This window comes from Gopherus flavomarginatus, chromosome 3, assembly GCF_025201925.1.
Source record: "Gopherus flavomarginatus isolate rGopFla2 chromosome 3, rGopFla2.mat.asm, whole genome shotgun sequence".
Taxonomy (NCBI): Eukaryota; Metazoa; Chordata; order Testudines; family Testudinidae; genus Gopherus; species Gopherus flavomarginatus.
Window position 1 is genome coordinate 91,414,188 of NC_066619.1, and position 22,427 is coordinate 91,436,614.

Genomic DNA, 22,427 nt, shown 5'->3' on the forward strand with positions numbered 1-22,427 from the left:
ACCTTCTGGGTTTCCTCTATCCTAAATGTATGTGGAGTTTGGCTGTGTCAAGGTTGGTGTATAGCCTGCTTCAACTGTGTAGGAGCCAGTGACAGTGAGTTTTAATATGTTAATTGTGAGATTTGTGTGTTGCTCCCCTGGCAGTCCTCTTAGAGCAGTACACAATTAACAAAAATCAGTAAAGCTTTGGGGAGTACACTGGTGAGGAAAATTCTATTGAGGGAGAACACTGATGGGATCCTGATAAGAATCAGTCTAACTTATCTGCTGCCACACCATAAAAATAAACAGTAGTAATAACTGTTATTCCCTCAGTCTTCAACGTGTTGCCCTCATCCCAGCTGCCCACAATTCTAGTTTAAAATCATGCACACCTTCACTGGCATACATGAGATGCTTCTGCAAGGGGAGCCAGAGGGCATATGTCTCCATTCCTATCCCAACTGCCCTGGTGTCTGTGGCTGTGTATGGGCATGTAAATGCAATGTGCTATAAGTATGAGTGACTTTTTCTCCCTGTGCTGTCCCTCCCTGCCTGGTCTCCACAAACCAAAATGACCAGGGATGGCTGCCAGAATCCATTTTGTGCAAAATTTCAAATGCACTAAATTGCAAAATCATGATATTTTAATGTATAAAGGGTCTATCCTGCAAGTTGCTGACCATTCGGGCCCCAATCCATCCAAGTACTTAAGCATGTGCTTAACTTTAAGCAGGTAAATTGTCCCATTGAAGCAGTACATTGTATTGTTGAAAGCTGCCTAACACAAACATGTAAAATAGACACACAAACAATATCAACACACCACATCTGCTTATAGTAGCAACCAAAACCATTGTAAGATTCTCCTTGACATAAACACTCCTGCAGAGAATCCTGAGTAAATAGTTTAACACTTTTCCCACTAATATTTACTTCAGCAACATTACTGAAGTAATTTGACCATACTTGGTGTATTCACTTCCCATGTGCTTATAGCTTACAAGTTTGCTAGCAAGAATGGTTAGGAAAATGATGATATTAAAGCAATTATTCAATAATAGTTCTATAAAATAAATCTCTAACTATAAATGAGCATGGTCACCCAGAAAGCCTAATTATGAGAGTGAAGCATATCCAATAAGGAAAGAGAAGACCTATGTGGCCGACCAAATCTATATATCACCTTTCTAATTCTTGAATATTAAATACATGCTCCAACTACTTGTAAAAAGTCTGTAGACCAAGAATTTGATGCTATTGTTATTTGTCAACTTCTTTACAATAATATATGTGAAAACTAAGAGTGATCTGTTTGCGGACAGAAAAAAGGGTGAAACTCATTGAATAAATTATTCTACACTCTTTTCGTCCATTTATGCTGTCAGTGGTTCCATTTTGGCAGTCCCTCCCTATTCAGCAAAGCTCTTGTGCATGTGCTTAAGCCCCATTGACTTCTGTGCAACCTGTGTACTGTGATCAAAGTTCACCTTAAGTACTCTGCTTCATAGGGATGGACTTCAGAATGTGCTTACCTGCTTTGTTGAAGTGTGGCCATATTTCTTTATGGTTTCACTCCTTGAGATGGAGAGAGCCTTCAGAAGGCATGTGTGTCACACTAGGGGATATATCTGTCAACTTATGAATTACATCACAAAACCAAAATGGAACTTTTAATGTGGCTTTGAACATTCATCCTATAGCAGGAACCTGACACCGAATGCTGAGGCTATGTCTGGAAAACTGTGACAGAGCAATCAAGGACCATTAACATTGACTGACCCTTCCACACTGGAGCAATGGGGGTTCTATCAGCAGAGCCACTGACTTTGAACACCATTCTGCCCAGAAGCCTGGGGGAGATGGGACTGGAGTATGGATTTTAAAAGTTACATGCTCTATAAGTAAATGGAACCATTTCATCATCAGAAACAGAATGTAAAGTGGGAGAGAATAGGGGCAGAAGGGACGTTGCCTCCTTTAAGGTTGCAGACCAAACCTGGAGACTCTCAGAGGGGAGTGAAATCAGACTGAACGGGATTTGGTTCAGGAATTTGTTGTTTTCCATAGATCCACTGTAACTCTTGTTTATTTTTAAAGAGTAAAATGTGTGTATTTAACAATTCCTTTGCTAAGCTTATGTTCCTTGCTTTACTGCCATGTGGTCCCTGTATCTAGGAAATTAGAGCTCTCACAGCTAGGGAGCATATCTAAGCAACCAGAGGCTTAGGAGTGCTGAGGTTCCAGGATCTAGGTGACTGGACTGCAGGGTCCCACTGTCCAAGAGGGGTGTCAGACATGGGGTCTGCAGATGAGGAATGTACTTGAAAGACCCAGAGCTAGGAATAGTGATCAGTCACTACCCAGGGAGCTGTGCAGCACATGAGATTCAGCAGTTGTATCCCACCACAACCGACTGGGGTCCATTCAGCAAGCAGGACTGGACCAGCTTGTGACATATGGACCTTCATAAGGCATGTCTCTGCTTAATGGTTCAACACCATTTATTCATCATAAGGAAAAATAACTAACTAGAGGGAGATCTTATTATGTACCAGGGGACAAGTAGGTTTCTGGGTTTGGATTCTTGCCTTGTCTATTCCTATTCATAGGGGATCTAGACTTCTCCTAGGGGCAGGTTTCTAACTATGCATAATCTTGAATAAATAAATATTGAAACAACAATAAGTCATCTAAATAGTTGCACTGGCCCTGGTCACTGTGGATGTGAATGGGTTGGACATACTGTCGCTGTCATAAGAATATACAGTTCTAGTGGAGATAACATTTCGCAGATTAAGATGTGAAAACCCAGGAGTGGAAGTTATTTTTGCATTGTTTATTTTTGCAATGATAACCCATGCCATGGTCTTCTGTACATATTGCAAATGATTCAGTTGTCATTCAGGAAAAGCATCTGTATTAACTTTTCCTTTGCTTGCTGTGCACCTATGTATCATATCTATTCTAAGACGGTGGCGAAACAGTGGAATGGGTTACCTAGGGAGGTGGTGAAATCTCCATCCTTAGAGGTTTTTAAGGCCTAGCTTGACAAAGCCCTGGCTGGGATGATTTAGTTGGTGTTGGTCCTGCTTTGAGCAGGGGATTGGACTAGATGGCCTCCTGAGGTTTCTTCCAACCCTAATGTTCTATGATTCTATTCAGTGAAGATTAAAAGCACTGTAAGCTCTTGCTAGGACAGCCCTGTCTTCAGCATATAAGAGAATTCTGTACTGAAGCTGTAAGTAAATAACACAAGGAGAGGCAAAGCACCAGGAGAATTTCTTCAGACAAAGAAACAGGCAAGTGAAAATGGCCATCTGTTGGATGCAACAACAGGGTAAGCGGCTCATGTGAAAGAGCTGCCAGTAGCAGGAACATCTGTAAGGGTCTCTGTACTGTTTCAGAATCACAATGTATTTGTTATTATACACTGAAGAGTATTTCTGGCAGAGTTTTGTCACAGAACCTTGAAGAATGGACTCCCTGGAGGCAGAGTAACAAATCTGGACTGAGGATACCTAATCCAGCTGGTAAATACCTGCAGAAGCGACTCAGAGCCGTTATTCTCATGTTTTTTCTACATTTGCATCTCCTTTTGAAATTAACTTTTCCTGTTGTTTTAGGACTATTAGTATTAAGGTAGTTCCCACACCCTAGTAGGCATTGCATGTGAATAGCGATAGATGTAGGCTCTGTCTGGACCGCTTATAATCTGAGAACACAACAGCTAACAGGACGGGGTAAAAATAAATACAGGTTTGAAAAACAACCAACTCTTAGCTGTTTGTTTACCTCAGCATTGTTAGGTGGCTAATTTCTTGTAAGCATCATGGGAAGAATTGGGTCTAGAGGAGGAACTGAAGGAGCAAAGGGTTAGTGGCCTTACAGTGTAGTTCAGGATGGGCATTTAATGCATATGGCGCAGTGTGGGGAAGAAAGTTGGGGGGCAGTTTCAGGGAAAGTGGACAAGCACAAGGTTGAGGCTCTCATTGCTGGAGCAGGGTGGGCAACGCAGTAAGAGACCAGAGTGGATAAGCTGGGATGTAGAGATTTGTGAAGGGCTTTTAAGGGGAGCATAAGAAGCTTGAAGGTAATGCAATGGAGGGAGGAGAACCAGTGGAGCAATTCAAAGGAGGAGAAAGGAAATAGGTTTAGAGTCGGGCAAGATAAATAACATAGTACTTGCACTTTGTACAGTCTGGAGAGCTGATGGGGGATATCAAGGAGAAGCTCCCATTGACGGGAGGAATTACTGAGTTCTCTATACTTTTGAAAACCAGGCCACTTACTAAGTACCCAAATAGGGTCTGAAGAGCCTAATTTTAGTCACCCATTTTTTGAAAATCTTGGTTGTGCTCAGAAACTGTATAGTAGACAATATTTGCCATTAGATTTCATTGTATCTTTAAAAACATATTGTATAACTATGAATGACATATTTAAGGGCAGCTAGAGGGAAGAACCTGGGACTGGAAGAGCCAGTTCTGCCTGTGACTTGCTATGTGACTCCAGGAAAGATGTTTAACCTGTGTGTTTGTTCCTCATCTATTAATAATGCTTTTCTGACTTTGAGGTCTACAGATGAAACCTCTAGAGAATTGCAATGTATCAGTATAGTCAGACCCCTACAGGTAGTTGCCTTAGTGTTTTAAAAAGAAACCCCAGTTTTCATTCATTCATAACTTTTCTGTAATTCTGACATACCAGGCTGAAATTTTAGATTAGGTCTCTGCCCAATGTGGATTATTTTTTAAAGGTTGAGGGAAAATGGTTAAGCTGTTTTTGAGTAGAAAGAGAGGTGTTTGTGTGGGGGGGCGGAAATACATTGTCCCTATTATATAAAAATGAAATGAAAAATTGGGTCTTTTTGATTAAACAGCTAGAGGTCACAGGCTGAAGTTCTGCAGACAGAGAAGCCTGAATGTTCCAGTGAAGGCTGGCTACAATTTGACGAAATTATGAGCCTTTGAGACCACAGTTTTCAGTAGTTCCAACCTTAATGGTGCTTTTCATCACAATCCACCAACATTCCAGGCGCAGGCTGGCTGCTGTGCACATGTCTATGTGGCTAATTTGGCTGCATAATAAAAAATATGTAAAATTAAGACAGTTGTCCATTAATTCAAAAGCTTCTTGCTGTTCTAATTTTGGCACTGGTGCTACAAATGACCTGAGACCTATTTGATTTAAATTACAATAGCATTGCTCATGTGAGTAAAGTTATGTAAAGTAAAATGTTACAGAATTAAAAGTTTAATGATTAAAATAATTTAGTTTATTATTTATAATGTGTGTAGTTTATCTCTGATGCCAAGGAAATGTCTCTGATTTTAGAACAAAAGTGACGACACTTCCCTTTCACCTCAGACCACAGGGCTTTAATCATGGCCTTATCTGATTTGGACTGAACATGAAAAGGCAAGATCCTGTCTATGGGACTTGGATGCGCACACAGAACTTGTTGTGACTTTAGCAGGATTCCCATGTGTGTATCCAAAGGCAGAATGCTGTCCCTCATGTTTTTGGTTAGATTTCCATGGTGGTATACTGTGAATGAAAAATGTATCTCCTTTATGGTTCAGGGATACCCAGACAACAGCCACACAAACACATGCTGAAATTTCATCCCCGTGTTTCCAGATTGGTATGGAAAGCAGTGCGTCATAGTCTCTAATTGATTTGTTTTAGTCAAATTATGAAGGAGGGGGAAAGTTCCTTTTTAATTTTAGTTGCATCTGACGAAGTGGGTATTCACCCACGAAAGCTCATGCTCCAAAACGTCTGATAGTCTATAAGGTGCCACAGGACTCTTTGCTGCTTTTACAGATCCAGACTAACACGGCTACCCCTCTGATACTTCCTTTTTAATTGTCTTGCTTATGTTCCAGTTTCTCATAAACTCAGTGCTTCAAAAGTCTTATCGGAAATGTTTACTTCAAGTTACAGAAAGGCATAATTTTAGTGCTTTTGTAAGGCACCAGCTTGATATCCTGGGAGACTGCAATCCTTGCTCATGGAACAAGTACACAGTAGGGACGATGTCAGTGCAAGCTTCCCCCTGCTGACACAGGGTGAATAACCTCCTCTTATAGCCTGGATACAACTGAGGCAGAGTTTGGCCCTGTATTTTTATTACTCAGTATCAGAGGGACACAATTCTGTTTCCTCCATAGGAAAAGTTCTTGTGGTAAGAATTTCCATGTCAGTCAAAGTATATATTTTCTTAACTTTCTGTCACCTTTGCTTTCTCTTTGAGGCCTGAAACTGTCTTTTCCCAAAGACAGGGATGGGTGTGTGGTTTTGATAGTACATTACTGAAAAAAGATGTTTCTTGTATGAAATCTGTTGCTCTGTTCAGAAGAAATGTAGCCTGAATAGTGGCAGGTCAGGTCATTTTGCACTATTCAGCACTTATGGTGCTTTGTGATTTTAATGATGCAGGGAATAGGGGTGGCTTCCACATCCTCTCATTTTAAGAAGGAGCAGAGCCAATGCTGAGCAGGAGTTTGGCAAGCAAGAAAAGAGGCACTACTGCCTTGGATTCCCTAAGGAAGATTACTTTTTGGAGTCTGCATTTAGCTTAATTTGGGGTTGTGAGCATGAGGACTAGGAGTGAAACTGAAAGAGAGGGTGGTATTGGGATTTGTTGAAGAGAGAGGAATAGGAAGTAAATTTCAAGTCAGCTCTGCACCTTGCAAAAGCAGATTTATAGCAGAAAACAGGAAAAAAGGACTCAGAGCATCTGACTGTATGGGTATCTCACAAGATTTCACAATTCCATAGTGCATTTGTAAATTCTAGGGCACCTCCGAAGTTTTAAAGATGCAAAACAAATAGCAACCGTATCCATCAAATTGTTCCTAGAGCATGTCACCTGATTCCAGCTCTCAAGATACTAAGGAGCAGGGAAAAGAGATCCCACAAAAGCCACCCTGAAGCGCAGATCCCAGGTCTAGAGGTGTCCTGACCACCTCCTCAAGGGGACAGCCTATCATGTAGGGGAAGAGATGTATTATAAGAGAAGAGGTCATGTGGTGTGAAGAGGTCATGAAGGCCTGCTGGAATGAGTGGATGGGAAGACTCAGAGATTCAGAAAATTTGGATGAGCTTTGGATAAGCATCAGAGTGTGAGAACAAGCATGTGAATATGTGAGAGACTTTGGTATTGTCTGGCAGAAAAAAATGTTGACACCACCAGGAAATATCTGCCTGGTTTGAATGGGATTATAGTGACTCTCTGAGCCAGCGTGCTGTGGCTCTGCTTACCATCTCCTATCTCCCAAGTATTTAGAGGGATTTTTGTGAATTTTTTGCATGTGTTTTGTATCCAGCAAACTATGCAGATGTTCTTATCATTTGTTTGTTTAAAAAGCAGCCAAATGTGCTTGTGAGGCAAGTTTCTGGGGAGTTCTGTCATCTGTAGCAAAAATCTTCCACACTGTAAGCTTTGAAACTCGCACACCTTAAGGCTGTGCTGCTGCTGCTGCTATTTATTTTATTTATTGACACTGGAGCCAAAACACAATTAGCAGAGCCTTGACTGATTACAATGATCAATGCCTTACATGAAGCTCTGTCATTCTTTGAGTGGCTACTTGGCCAGGAGAAACATTTTGTTTTGGTGCAGGCTGGGGAGTACATGAGAAGTCATGCTATCGTTTAGGCATCTTTATTGTTGGTGCGACAGTAGCACCTCGAGGTCCCAACCAAGACCGGAGTGCCATTGCGCTAGACACCAGTGAACATAGTGTGAGGCAGTCACTGTCCTGAAGAGTTACAATCCAAATACACAAAGTGTGTAGCGGGGAAACAGAGGCACAGAGAGGTGAATAAATTTGCTCAAGATCACACAGTGGGGTAGCGACAGAGCTAGGAATAGAACTCAGGTCTCCTAACTAACAATCCAAAGCCCTATACACTTGATCACACATCAGGCCTCCTTCTTGCAGTAGTGTCATTAGTACACAACATTTGTGAAGCTGTTTGTTTATTTTTATATGTGCAAGAGGCAGAGGCGCACACAGAGTTAAACTACATACCATATGTTTGTCTTTCCTAACTTGCCATTGATCAGGTTAGCCGCAGACTGTGTTAAACAGTACTACAGCATGTTGCATGATTCTATATACATGGAATTGAATTCTACTGAAAGTGAATTTGGGGGGTACTCATCACCATGCATAGATTTCAGCAAGGGGATGATCAGCACCTTACCAGATCAGTCTCAAAAACATAAAGCAGCCTTGCGTGATACAGAGATGTGCCTGGGTGTCTCGCCTTCTCTCCCAACCTTTGGTTGGTCATAAAAGCCCTTAAAGTCTCCTGGTTACAAAGGCATCTCTGCCTGACAGATGCTTCAAATACTGCGAAGGAAGCCGCATTGCAGACCATATGGAAAGTGCTCTGTGGACCACTAGTGGTCCATAGATCACTCCTCAAGAACCTTTGCGGTATTATTTGGCAAACTATATAGAATAAATTAAATAGACACCATAATTTAAAGGGACGTAGTCAACTTACACCTCTCTCTGTAAGTTTTGTAGCTACTGTTGTTACAAGTAATTCCTTAGATCGCTAGAACTTTGAGAGATCAGAAACAAAATGAAGGTTTCTCTTTATTTTTCCTCAGATTGGTTAGTACATTTCAAAGTCAATTTAACTGTTTTCACTTAATAGCCAGTTAATAAATCATTTCCCTATGCTGCGGGGTGGGTTTTTCATACACCAACAGGGGAGTGAGATGTAGTTTTAGAAACCAGAGAATGGGATTGTAAAAAAGCACAAAAATTGTCAAAGAAACTAAGGGACAGTATTTGTAACTATTTTTATGAAACTAAGTAGATCACAATTTAACTATGTCACTTTAAAGCATCTGTGCAAAGGGATAAAATTAAGGTTCCGCCTTCAATGCTAACTCTGTATTTAATGATTTTTGAGTGTTTGATTTCTCAACTTCCATGCTTGTTCTTTTTTCATTGAATTCGATCGTTAAATAATTGATTCATGTTAGATGGTCATCCTTTCTACAAGAGCAAAGTGGTGGGACCCCAAAGGTAAAGAAGTAGTTTGGAATCTGAAAACTATGAAGTAACTAGTTTTTGTGTAAACCTAATGAGAGCAGATCCTCTAATAAAAAGTAGAACATGAAAAAATCTGTGGGAAGCACACACAAGGAATCACTGTATTAAATTCTTACTCCTGAACAAAGGCTATATTCCCTGAAGTAGATTTAGAATAACAAGTGATTCCATATGACTTTCTGTTCAAGACTTTCTATCCTGAAATCAATTTCCATGAATGGAGCTGCCCTGCAACTACTGTTCATTATTAAGGGAAAGAAGGAAATAATCTGGTGCTCTGCTTTATCAGTTTGGAACGAATGGCAGACTATTCCAAAGAGATTTGATATTGAGAAAGAGGCGTATCTTCCACCTTTGCTTTGTCACAAGCATTTGGTCTGCTTCTATCTTTTGAGGTCTGCCTCTATACTAATCAAACACTAAAGGGCCAAACTTAGCTATAGCGCACATGCACAATGTTCATTGGTTTCCGCTGGGATTTGACAGTACTCAGAACCAAGCAGGATCAAATTAAAACTTAGTAGATGTGAAATGGGGTTTTTTTCTAGCATCAGTGAACAATTTTCATCAGAAAATGTTCATCAGAATGATTTTCTGATAGCAAATGCTATTTTTACAAAATCTTAGAAATTTTTCCATTTTCTGTTGGGAAAAATTAAATTAAATTAGTTTGTTTCTGGGGCATTTGACCCAAATTCAGTGGAATATTTTTGTTTATTGAACTGGCCCAATTTTTTTTGATTAAATTGCATTTCAATATTGTGGTAAATTGTCTCATGGGAGTTTGTTTGGTCCCCCCATTCTCTTCCATCGTCTGGGAGTTCTGACTGGACTACATCTCTCATGATGCAAAGCACTCTTCCCGCTGACTCCACAGTGGGCTGCATCACTGGAGTCACATTATTGCAAGTGCTTGATGGGAGATGTAGTCCTGCTAGGGAGCCAGAACGATAGGGTAGAATGGGGCCTTCTGGCAACCCAAACTACAACTTCAATGAAGCTGTGCTCCACGAAGGAAAATACTGTAAGTATTGGTTGTTTCAGGTTAGTTCAACAAACAATCCACCCACTCCCACCCCAAAGAAACAAATACAATTCTTGAAATTCAAGAGTACTAAAATACTTTGTTTTGATTGAATATACCAAAATGAATTGCTTAGGCATTTTCAAAGAGACATTTTTCTGAACTTTGTGTTCCATGGAAATTTTCAGATTTCAGGAGTGAAATACCAATTTTGCTCTTCTCTAGTTAGCATTTCTTAAATGGCAAATGGAGATAGATAGAAGCCAAATGTACTGTATGTTTCCTATATGATAAAATTGTTATTGAGACTGGGTCAATAGTTGCTCAACGTTTTTCATGAAAAATGGGTCAAAATCCTTCACTGCTGAGTAAACTATTCCACAAAATTCTTGCATCCCTGAATTGTTCTGTACTGGAACATTCTTAAAAATTGGTCGTTTTCAGTTACAAAAACTTCCTCTTACACATGCAAGAAGAGTGGAAGAAAATCTTTGTATCTATTGATTTGTATTTGCTTTACCTTCCCAAATTGTCTAGACAGATTGCAGCGTGTCAACCACAAGTCTAGACTCCACTCCTGTAATCTTAATTTTATACATATGTATACAATGTAATTACTTATGTGTGTAGTTACGTGTGCAAGTGTGGGCAGGATCAGAACCGTTTTTCTAATGAACTTTACCTTATTAGAAGTTCTTTCATGAAACGTATGTCACTGTTAGTGGATTTCCCTATATTTACGGTGATGTAGAAATCTAATAATAAATTTGTAGAATTAAAGTACATAGTGGAAATGGTGGGGATTATTTTAGGCAATAACTATAAAATACTGCTGGTACTGAGCATGCAGTTATAATACTTAATTGCTGAGATTAATCCAGTGTTTCTTTAAGAAATGTAGAGAATAAGTTGCTGAAGTTAAGAAAATCTAAACTTTCTTTTTCTAAAGCTATCTGTGGGGTCAGATTTATCCTGACTAGTCTGACCTCAAGCGGTCAGTTGTTATGCTATTCAGTTGAGTTGGAGAAATACAGCAGCACCAGGTTTTCTTACAGAGTCAGCTGCACTATCAAGATGGTATATTTGATCAATCAAATATGATGGTTTTCCAGTTTGCAAAAAGAGATAGGAAACAACTCTAGGAGGTTCCCTCTACAATAACACAAATAATGCAGAGAAATGGAGATTTATGGTGTGCACAGATTACTGACCCCAGCTGGCTGTCACTTTTGCAGTGGGTTTCAGAAGGGGAGAGGTGGAAGGTTCCTATGGGTTTGCAGTGACCATTAGCATGCAAGAATGGCATCCTTTTTCTGTTTCCATTGCCACTTTTGTATTTAAGATGGGGTGGGGTGCTGCACATCTGTGAAAGCCTAGAAAACGGTAGGGTGGACCTGTCTAAATATTCAGTAAATATCAAAAAAGTTCATTATTTTTTTCCTGTTTAGGGCTTAATCCTGCCCTCTGAAGCACAGGCAAGCAAGGGATGGGGGCAGGGCCTTCTTGCAGAAGAAGCAGAGACATATCCCTCCATAGCACGCAAGAGAAGAGGTAGAAAGATAGCTGGTTAGCTTGCTGGTCAGGTTGGGGAGTCAGAGAATGATGGTGTCAGCCTCATCACCAAGCCACTTAGCAGTCAGCAGCAAGGCTAGCTGATGGTGGACTTTATTCTGGCTCAGAGCAGCACCAAAATGCTTGGGCATTCCCTGGCCAGCACAGAGCAACTCTCCCTGTGTTGGCATGATTTGCAAAGGAGATGGTACACTGAAAAGTAGCATCTGCTCATCAATTTGTGTTGGTCATAGTTGGATTTGGCCTATGATCCCAAATCCCACCTGCAGCATAACCCACTTGTGAATGTGTGTTGCAAATTCTCCTCTGTGCTTGAGCCACAGAGAATATGAGTCTATTACAGTCCCAATTACAGAGGCATGGCTGTTAAGCTCAAGATGTAGCAATTTATGCTTTGGAGGGCCCTGCTTCAGTCCCTGGTAAGGTAGCCAAGATAGTATCAATTACATAAGATACTAAGGACTTCCAGATCTAAAAGCATGAACTCCCTCAACCTCAGCTAAATCTCTTTCTTGCGTGCGCTCTCTCCTTGTTACACATTTGTAGGTAGATAATGAATATAAAGGATGACATCAACTGACATATAGCAATATGTCACGTTGTGTATTGCAAATGTCTTCCTGATTCCAGCTCTTTAACAAAAGAGTGCTTTGAAAAATATAATAGAGGGTCATAAATTCTCAGAGCTGCACAGAGTTTAGCCACAGAGTCACACTGGTCAAAGTCTGTGGGGATTGTGTAGCCAAATTCCATTATCACTTGAAAATGTAAAAGAGAGAGACAATCCAATTCGCTATTCAGAAATAAGGACTTAATGAGTGTTTTCATAGGACCTCTCACACTGGCTTGTTCAGCCCAGGTCTCTGCAAATTTTAGATGTCCCATTCATATTATCTAATACTATCTACCCAATGAACCACCTTCTGGCTCATCATAACTTTTTCTTATCAATTGTTCCCACCACTTTTCTTTCACCACTATCCTCGTGCCTAATAGGACTGGCTGAATAAAGGAAACATGTATTTACAAGTACTTAATCAATGGAAAAACTTGCCAAAAATCATCAACATATTATTCATCTATCTTTAATGTCTCACATGCAGCACTTGTTTGAAATAACTCACTGACTTAGAAATTAATTGCCATCAATTCACTAGCACCAAGTACTCATGTCACTTTACTCTGCAGTTATACATGAAGGTCAGGTTACTGTGACGTTGCACTCTATATGATTTTTTGAAAATATGCTAATGAGTGTGAATATAATGTAACTGGAACATGCTTCATGCAAAAGGTCTCTTGTACGGTATCATTACAAAGCTTATAATCTAATGAGTGTAGTCATCCTATTTGTATATATGTATCATTCTTGTATTTAAAACTAGAAATATGAAATATAACTCTGAGGGCCTATTGTAATTATGCAAAGTGTGGGCCATTAATGGTGTTTTGGAATCTTGATGGCTCCGATCAACCAGGACAATTGACTGTGGATGGCTCTGTTTGCTTGCAGGCCTTCCTGTGGGTCAGGCTGGGAGGAATGAAAGCTTGGGGGACTCACAGAACATGTGACTGTGCCACCTGGTACTGAAATCCATCTTAAACCCAGTGCTTTTCCATTTAGAAGAAGCGGTGGGAACCCAGAGAGGGACAAAGGATTCCCATCTTGAACAAATGATATGTAAGGGGTGGAACAGAACAAAGTGGTCTGCAGTCATGAGAAATCCCCTGATCTGGAACAAGAGTTGTATCGAGGAAAGGATTGTGCCCAGACTAGGAAGGCATTCAGTCTGTGACAGAAGCTTTTTGAAAAATCTGAGGGTGAGATTTTATCTGTATTCAGTTTTCTTACTGGACTAGGCTTAGACTTGTGTGTTTTATTTTATTTTACTTGGTAATTCACTTTGTTCTGTCTGTTATTACTTGGAACCACTTAAATCCTACTTTTTATATTTAATAAAATCATTTTTATTTATTAATTAACCCAGAGTAAGTATTAATATCTAGGGGGGAGGGGGCAAACAGCTTTGCATAGACTCATAGACTCTAGGACTGGAAGGGACCTCGAGAGGTCATCGAGTCCAGTCCTCTGCCCTCATGGCAGGACCAAATACTGTCTAGACCATCCCTAATAGACATTTATCTAACCTACTCTTAAATATCTCCAGAGATGGAGATTCCACAACTTCCCTAGGCAATTTATTCCAGTGTTTAACTACCCTGACAGTTAGGAACTTTTTCCTAATGTCCAACCTAAATCTCCCTTGCTGCAGTTTAAGCCCATTGCTTCTTGTTCTATCATTGGAGGCTAAGGTGAACAAGTTTTCTCCCTCCTCCTGATGACACCCTTTTAGATACCTGAAAACTGCTGTCATGTCCCCTCTCAGTCTTCTCTTTTCCAAACTAAACAAACCCAATTCCTTCAGCCTTCCTTCATAGGTCATGTTCTCAAGACCTTTAATCATTCTTGTTGCTCTTCTCTGGACCCTCTCCAATTTCTCCACATCTTTCTTGAAATGCGGTGCCCAGAACTGGACACAATACTCCAGATGAGGCCTAACCAGCGCAGAGTAAAGCGGAAGAATGACTTCTCGTGTCTTGTTTACAACACACCTGTTAATGCATCCCAGAATCACGTTTGCTTTTTTTGCAACAGTATCACACTGTTGACTCATATTAAGCTTGTGGTCTACTATGACCCCTAGATCTCTTTCTGCCATACTCCTTCCTAGACAGTCTCTTCCCATTCTGTATGTGTAAAACTGATTGTTCCTTCCTAAATGGAGCACTTTGCATTTATCTTTATTGAACTTCATCCTGTTTACCTCAGACCATTTCTTCAATTTGTCCAGATCATTTTGAATTTTGACCCTGTCCTCCAAAGCAGTTGCAATCCCTCCCTCTGCATCTCTCTCTATCATTGTGATAGAGGGTGAACAATTTATGAGTTTACCCTGTATAAGCTTTATACAGGGTAAAACAGATTTATTTGGGGTTTGGACCCCAATGGGAGCTGAGTATCTGAGTGTTGGAGACAGGAACACTTCTTAAGCTGTTTTCAGTTAAGCCTGCAGCATTTGGGGGATGTTGTTCAGACCTGGGTCTGTGTTTGTAGCAGGCTAGTATGTCTGGCTTGAACCAGGCAGAGCACTGAAGTCCCAAACTGCCAGGGAAAACAGGCTCAGAGGTAGTCTCAGCACATCAGTTGGCAGTTCCCAAGGGGTTTTCTGTGATCCAGCTCATCACATTACCATCCACCATAGGAGGAGAAGTTACAGTCTAAACATTTGGGAGTCATGCCAGTAGTGCAGTGTAGCTGGTAGCCACATGTCTAGTTAGCCATGGAAAAGCTAAAAGAGCTGTCTTTCTGTCAAAAAGAGCAATACCGTACCTTCTGTTACCAAGTGTCAAATGGTAAATGCTGTGAAGCTAAAGCTATACTGCATATTACAGGAAATACTCTAAGATTATTAAAAACAAACTCATTGAAATATTTCTCCATTTGTGCTGTTTGTGTGCTTATCGCACTTCACTCATCTTGGATGATGAAACTAGAATGGATCACTTCTAGCCCCCGCACTCCATTACTGAGGGTTCAATAGGTCATTATTCCATTTTGGATTTTTTTATTCCAAGGAAATATTTGTGCCCCCATAATTGAATACCATCAAATTCTGAAACCATTCCCCCATCCCCACCATCTCATTCATAGCCAAGGGTTCCCTAATCATCTGTGCAACCTTCTGGAGGAAGAAGACCAGGTGGCCTTCTACATTGTTCTTTAACTCTGTTCCCCTCTCATTTCCTTAGGAATGTCTGGCTGGCCTGTGTACTCCCTCCCACCCCTTAATCTTTCAAGGGTAGCCAGATGGCACAGTCCCTGTGGTTCTAGGCCTCTTCCCTGTGTAAATTCAGGGTTCAGGAAACTTTTGGTCTAAATAGTATATGCTATGACCCTTTCCCATCCCACACCTGCAGCAATGGTGCCAGAAATGCCTCCCAAATTTGAAGTACATTCCTGGTCTCAGAGTCCACTGGGCTAAACAATAATGTGTTGCATTATGAACTTCTGAATTGCAAAAATACCTTGTTTGTTTATATGGAAGGCATTTCTCTAGCACACCTCACCACAGCATATGAGATCCATGTCCCATGGCAATCGCATACACTAGCTATTATGGACCAACAGGGCTTATATTTATATATAGCCATCAAGTACTAGTATGGATGCAAAGATCTAATGAAGTATAAATATGTGCAATAGGAAGTATTGTTACAAGCCTCATTAATTTCTTAGCAATATCAATGGCATTCACGCTTATGGCCTCAGCCGAAAATATAAGGTAACAGGTGTAGCATCATTTCTTATCATTCTACAGTGTATAACAAACAAAGCCTCTTCATTTTTACCTTCACATTTATGCTGCTGTAGTTTCAAACTGCTGTATTTTTGTTCAGAGCCTGTAAAGCATTTTTAACATAAATTGCTATTATATGACTAATTCTTCAGCTGGGTACCAGAGTTGTGTGGTTTTAGTATGGCTGCCCTTTTTCTTTCCATCATTTATTATAGGACTGTAGAGAGATTTTTTTTTCCTTAAAAAGCTGCTAGTCTGTTTAAAAATACACTGTATTCTTTGGGAACATTACTGACCTCATGCTTCTGATATGGGAGGTAATGAGTTAAAGGAAGCAACCTGAAGTCTGAAACAGTCAATCAAAAATCTGAGCTCAATCAGAAAAACAAATATTCACAGAGAGAAGGGGTTTATTTCCAGTCTGAAATGACGTTCACACCTTGTTTGCTTGGCAACATCTTGCTCTTTCAATGGCACACTTCAGTTGGTAAACAACTATTAAAATTCTGAGCAGATCTGCATAGCTTGCAGGAAAACCTCAAAACAGCTGCAGTCTTCTTTCAGCAGATGGTAGTTAATAATAGTCTTTGTTCTGCAGGTTCTTCCATTTGCAACCAAAAAAATACAATAAACCCCACTTTTACCACATCTTTCAGGCATAGGAAAAGGTGCAGATCTGACCCATGGGGAGCAGGTTGCATGGTAACAAAAAGCAATTTTTTTAAAAGACCATGTAGTGAAATTTCCTCCCTAACTCATCTTCTTATTAACCATGTATGTGTTTTTTCAGTAGTCTGAAATAATTTTGCTGCCTAAGCATAAATCCTGTATAATTACAGATGGATTAACTGTAGTGTATTACCTTTGTATAGTTTGTACATCATGCCTGCATTTTCAGTGTGCAAAGTTGTGCTACAAATCCTGTTGATGTCAGAAAAGGATATCATAGGCAATGCATCTGGGATTTCTGATTGAAAGAACAGTTCTATGTCTGGCTCAGTCCACTGACTGTGGGAAAGCTTTAAGGTCAGTGAGTTTGTGTGAACACTGGTGCACGCTAAAATGCTGACAATATTCCATAACACAGTGTGACAACTCCTTTGCCTGCCCCTCTTCCTGGGGCCTACTGGCTGCCCCAGTAAGGCTCAGAGAGGCTTCTAGTTATGCAGCACCCATTGCTTTATTTACACAATGTTCTCCCACCACCAGTGTTATACTATATACAGAGCTCACAGGCCTGGTAATCTCCTCTCCTAAACAGAGTCTGCCCTCAGCCTGGAGATTGACCTTCCCCTGGCCATCCCCCCTTCTTCTGGCTGCCAGCTAGCCTTTATAGCCCTTGAACCCTCAGGCCCGCAGGTGCAGCCAGTTCTAAAGGCCAGGCACCAGGCTTCTCCCCAGCCCCAATCTATTTCCCCTGAATGGGGCTGGTTGAGCAGGGGCTAATTAGGTGCCTTTGCACCAGCACCCTGCTACACCAACATATTGTGTATCCCCCACACAGGCAAAAAAGCTGCTTTTGCCATTGTCTGGCGTTCACTGAATGTGAGGAATTAAGTGGCTCTCCTTTATGCTGAGTACCAGTGAATATGCTGTTAAGAGCAAAGATATTACTATTATTATTAATCATATTAATTACAGCAGTACATAGGGATCAACCAAGAATGGGGCTCATTGTGCTGGGCACTGTACAGACACAGAACAATAGATGCTCCCTGTCCTGAAGAGCTTACAGTCTAAACAGACAAAACAGATGCAGGTGCGGGAAAGGGTAGAACTCACAAGCAGAGTGAACAATGTGATAGCAGCAAATGGCATGTTTGTGCTACAATTTTTTTGTTTGGTCGGTTTGGTTAAAAGGGGATTAACTAAATGGGTCGAAGGGACGGGAGAGGGCACATTGAAGGGAAGAGGGATAAGAGATGGCAGGAACAGGGCAAGGAAAAGAGAGTAAGGGTATGTCTACGTTTCAGCCAGGGGGTGTGAATAGGCCGCTCGGGTAGACATACCTGCACTGGATATACTCTTGCTACATACAAGCAATTATGTAGCCAGGGGTTTCAGGTGGGTTTGTACAGCTGCAAGCTGCAGCATAGCACCCTTGCTTTTATTTTTAGCAATCTAGCTGGAGTACAGCTTGCACAGGTATGTCTACACAAGCTGCCATCCTCATCCTTTCAGCTAACAGGGACAGGTATGGAGTGAAGCTAAGGTGAAGAGACTGAGGGAGAGGCAGGGGGGAGGGTTGGAGCAAACAGCCAATCAGCACAGGGCAGAGAAAGTCTAGTCAAAACTGTAGAAAGTTCTCAACGTCCAAAGGTCCTAGCTTTGGTTGCTTCTGTTCCTGCTGGCTGGAGTCTTTGGCTGGCTTCTCCGCAGGTTTTTCTCTAGGGGTAACAAAGAGTCCTGTGTCACCTTATAGACTAACAGACATATTGTAGCATGAGCTTTTGTGGGTGAATACCCACTTCGTCAGATGCATGTAGGGTGTGTATCTGTGTGTGTGTGGGTGCACTACCTGGGTCCTAGAGCCCCCCCCCCGAGTGTGTGTGTGTGGGGTCTCCCCATCACAATTCTGGGTTGGGGGTATTGTGGGTATGGGTGGCCCTGGCTGGGCCCCATTTTTCTCTGTTCTCCCCACTTCCTGCTGCTGTCTTTGCTTTGGCTGCTTCTGTACTTGGTACTACAAGCTTCCATCTGTAGCAGGTTCCTCCCTGCAAGTAGCCATCTCCACATTGCCCTCTGGTGTTTTCTGATGGAAGGCCAGGGAAATTTACCAGCAAAGGCTATTGTTTTCAAAGTTTGCTGTTTACTGGGCCTTGATGCTTCCAGCAGGCTATTCTCATTGCATTCCTCAGCAGGTTGAGCCACTCAAGAGTGTCTCATGTCTGTGCTCTACACTCTCTGAATGCCAGTTCAAGGCCCTGATCTTGATCTTCAAAGCCATCAATAGATCAGGGCGCATTTACAACAGAAACTGCCTGACCCATCCATGACGCTCAAGATAGCTGCACTCCTCTGGGACCATGCAGCTGAAAAGAAAACAACAGGGAAGACTATGAGAATCGGAAACAAAATGTTCTTGGCTGAAGAGGCTGGTTTGTGGATTGAGTTACTAGACAAGATTAGATTGAGCCAAAGTCTCACAGAGGTTAGAACACCCTGCAAGATCTCCCTGTTTTAGTAAAGCTTTCCCACCATAACTAAATGGACAGAAGAATAAATATGGCCTAATAGAGAAGGGCAGAGAATAGAATCCTCAATGGAGTCTATTTTGGACACTGGTGTACAAATCCAATTTGCTGACTTGCAGCTTAGATAGCACGGTGGTTGGGTAGGAACACCAAAAAGAGATTTTGTATCTACTTGTATTAATGCTGATGTGTTGATTAAATAGCATTTTAATTAAAATTTGCAGCACAAAAATTAATGTAGGATTAAATTTTTTTCGTTCTCCATGAGAGGGTGCTGCTGTGCAATTATTCCCTGGTGCAGACTGGTATCTTTAAGACAAGCTGTAGCACTATTCTACCGATTGATCTCTCCACGAGTTGTAAATTCTAAACCCTATAATTCTGTATATTAATTGCCTCTCTCTCTTTTGTTTATCATCAGGATAAATAAAGTCCCTTTTTATGAGTTTCATGTGCACCAAATATTGTCTATTTACATTCCAGTATATTTAAGACGTACTTGGGAGCATAGAGTCAAGGGTGGCTCCAGAACCCAGCATGCCAAACACATGCTTGGGGTGGCATGCCGTGGAGGGCGCTCTGCTGGTCACCGGGAGGGCAGCAGGCGGCTCCGGTGGACCTCCTGCAGGTGTCCCTGCAGAGGGTCCGCTGGTCCCGCGCGGCTTCGGTGGAGCCGCGGGACCAGTGGACCCTCTGCAGGCACGCCTGCGGGAGGTCCACCAGAGTTGCGGGACCGGCGACTGGCAGAGTGCCTCCCGAGGCATGCCACCCTGCTTGGGGCAGCGAAATGTCTAGAGCCGCCCCCGCATAGAGTAGTGTTTATATGTTTTGTCTCTGGCAATCTTGTCCTTAAAAATGTTATTACACAATAAAACAAAATACAGAATACATTAGTGAGCAATAATTTATCCTGTATGTGGACTGTTAAGGTATGTTGGTTTTCTTCCATGTTGCTTTTTGACATTTCCCAATCCTTTTAAATTTCAGTAAACTTGCTTGCATTGTGTGGTATTATTATGGTTTTATTATCTGTCATGTATCTCTAGGTCAGCTGTGTTTTGAAATCCTCTCAGACCAACATTACCAGATGCCATGTTATACCAAAACAAGAGGTGTCAACTTGGCACCATATGCATTTGTACTAGAGAAGCATTTCTGAATAGTGTTGTCTCATTGAATTTGATTTTTCTGCTCTATGTACCACCTCTATACCTGTCTATATAGCTACAATGTTGTATTTCTTCCCATGATAACCAAGCTAATATAAAATACCGTGGAACATGGGAAGTCAGTGCTTTGTTGTAATACATACTGATGTCTACATCCCACCCCCACATGTGCACACAATGGAAGTTATTGAATAAGAACATGTGATGTGGACAGGGCACTCTCCACCCCAAATGCCAAACATTGTTCTCAAGATGTAAAGTTGTGAAGAATCAGCAAGTGCGTACTGAGCAATTCAATGCAGTGTAAGCCTTAGGGCTAGTCTACGCTACTGCGCTACATCAGTGCAGCTGCATTGCTGTAGTGCATCTGGTGAAGATGTGCTATTCCGACAGGAGAGAGCTCTTCCATCGGCATAATTACTCCACCTCAGCAAGAGGCAGAAGTTATGTTGGCAGGAGAGCATCTCTTGCTGACATAGAACAATGTGGGCACCACTTTAAATTGATGTAACTTATGTCACGGGGGGTAGGGGGAGGCTTTTTCACACCCCTGTGCAATGAAAGTTACACCCTTGTGCAATTTAAAGCAATGTTCACATTGCACTATATGTCAGCTTAAACTTAAACTGCCATAGGAATGGAAGAAAATGGCAAACAACTGCACACCTCCATTGTTCTTTTCCGATGACCCACATTCTGTATACTTGTTGGACTTTAGATTACAGAGGGTACAGACCATACATCAGAGAAAAAGAGAGTAGAAGTAATTTACAATTTCTTCTATTTTTCAAAAGTAATCTCTCAGGAGGAGGTGCAAACTTCAAGCAGGTTACCATTGGATCCAGCAAGGTGTATCGTCTTCCCATTAAACTAAAGATGAGCCCAACATGTAAAGGTCAGATCCAGATCCCAACTTTCTGGCAGTGTTTGGATCCAAGGTTGTAGTCTGGACACAACTCTTCATTAAATATGCTGTAAATTAAGAGTTAGAAGTCAAAGAAACCTTTTATAAATATTAGAGTGCTGAGTCACACTGTGCATAGGAAAAAGGGTTCATCTTGGTTTTTCATCAGTTTTGTGGAAGAAAAAATAAATGGCTTTTCTGCAAACATACAGAACCTATCCTGCCAAGCACAGACAAGGGGAACTTTATTCAGTGGGACTACTTGTGAGTAAAATTATTCATGTGCATAAGTATTTGCTGTATAGGCCCCCTATAATTTATCTCAGAAGAACCCATCACAAATTACTGAAAAAATCTATGCAAACTGCAAGAAAAAGTTTGAGAAAAATGAGACATTATAACAAATGTTGGTGAAATTAGGTAAAAAACACCATAAAAAAACCCAACCAAACCCCAAAACGCAGCAACATTGTATTTTCTGTTCTATCGTCAAAATAAAGCAAATTATGAAAGTTTCCATGGAGAGTTGCTAACAATAATTTTGGATTTCATAAGGTCTCAAGATTCAAGATTTTAAATATAAAAAACACACAAGCAGACCCCCCATGACCTGGCAATGAAGAGGAAGGCAATCAATTAAAAATACTTGAGCAGCCCAGGCTTTCAGAGACAGGAGAAGAGCAGCTAAAAAGCAAAATGAGTTATTGCTATTGCCAAAACAGTTGAGTGGAATAAGTAGGGCTTTTATAACTGTACTGTGGAAATCGCAATACGAGTGAGAAAGTCAGTCCATTAGAAAAGAAGACGGGGGATGACATTAATGTTGACTCAAATGACTGAGACACCAAACTTGCTTCTGAATCTGTCTTCAACAAGGAAAATATAGAAAAGCCAATGGAACAAAAAGTAAGCACAGAAAAGACCGTTGAAGGATAATTATTGATTTTTAAAAAGCGAAATAATATCTAGAAAAGCTGAACAGATACAGGCCAGTTAGTCAGGATGATGTGCATCTCTGGGAATAAAGGGAATTATTTTATGAATTTACTGATGACAGGTTTGTTTGTTTTTTGAAAAATCATGCACAGCTGGAAAGGCGCTGACAGACATAAGAAAAGAAAATATTGTGCCAGTTTTCCAAAAA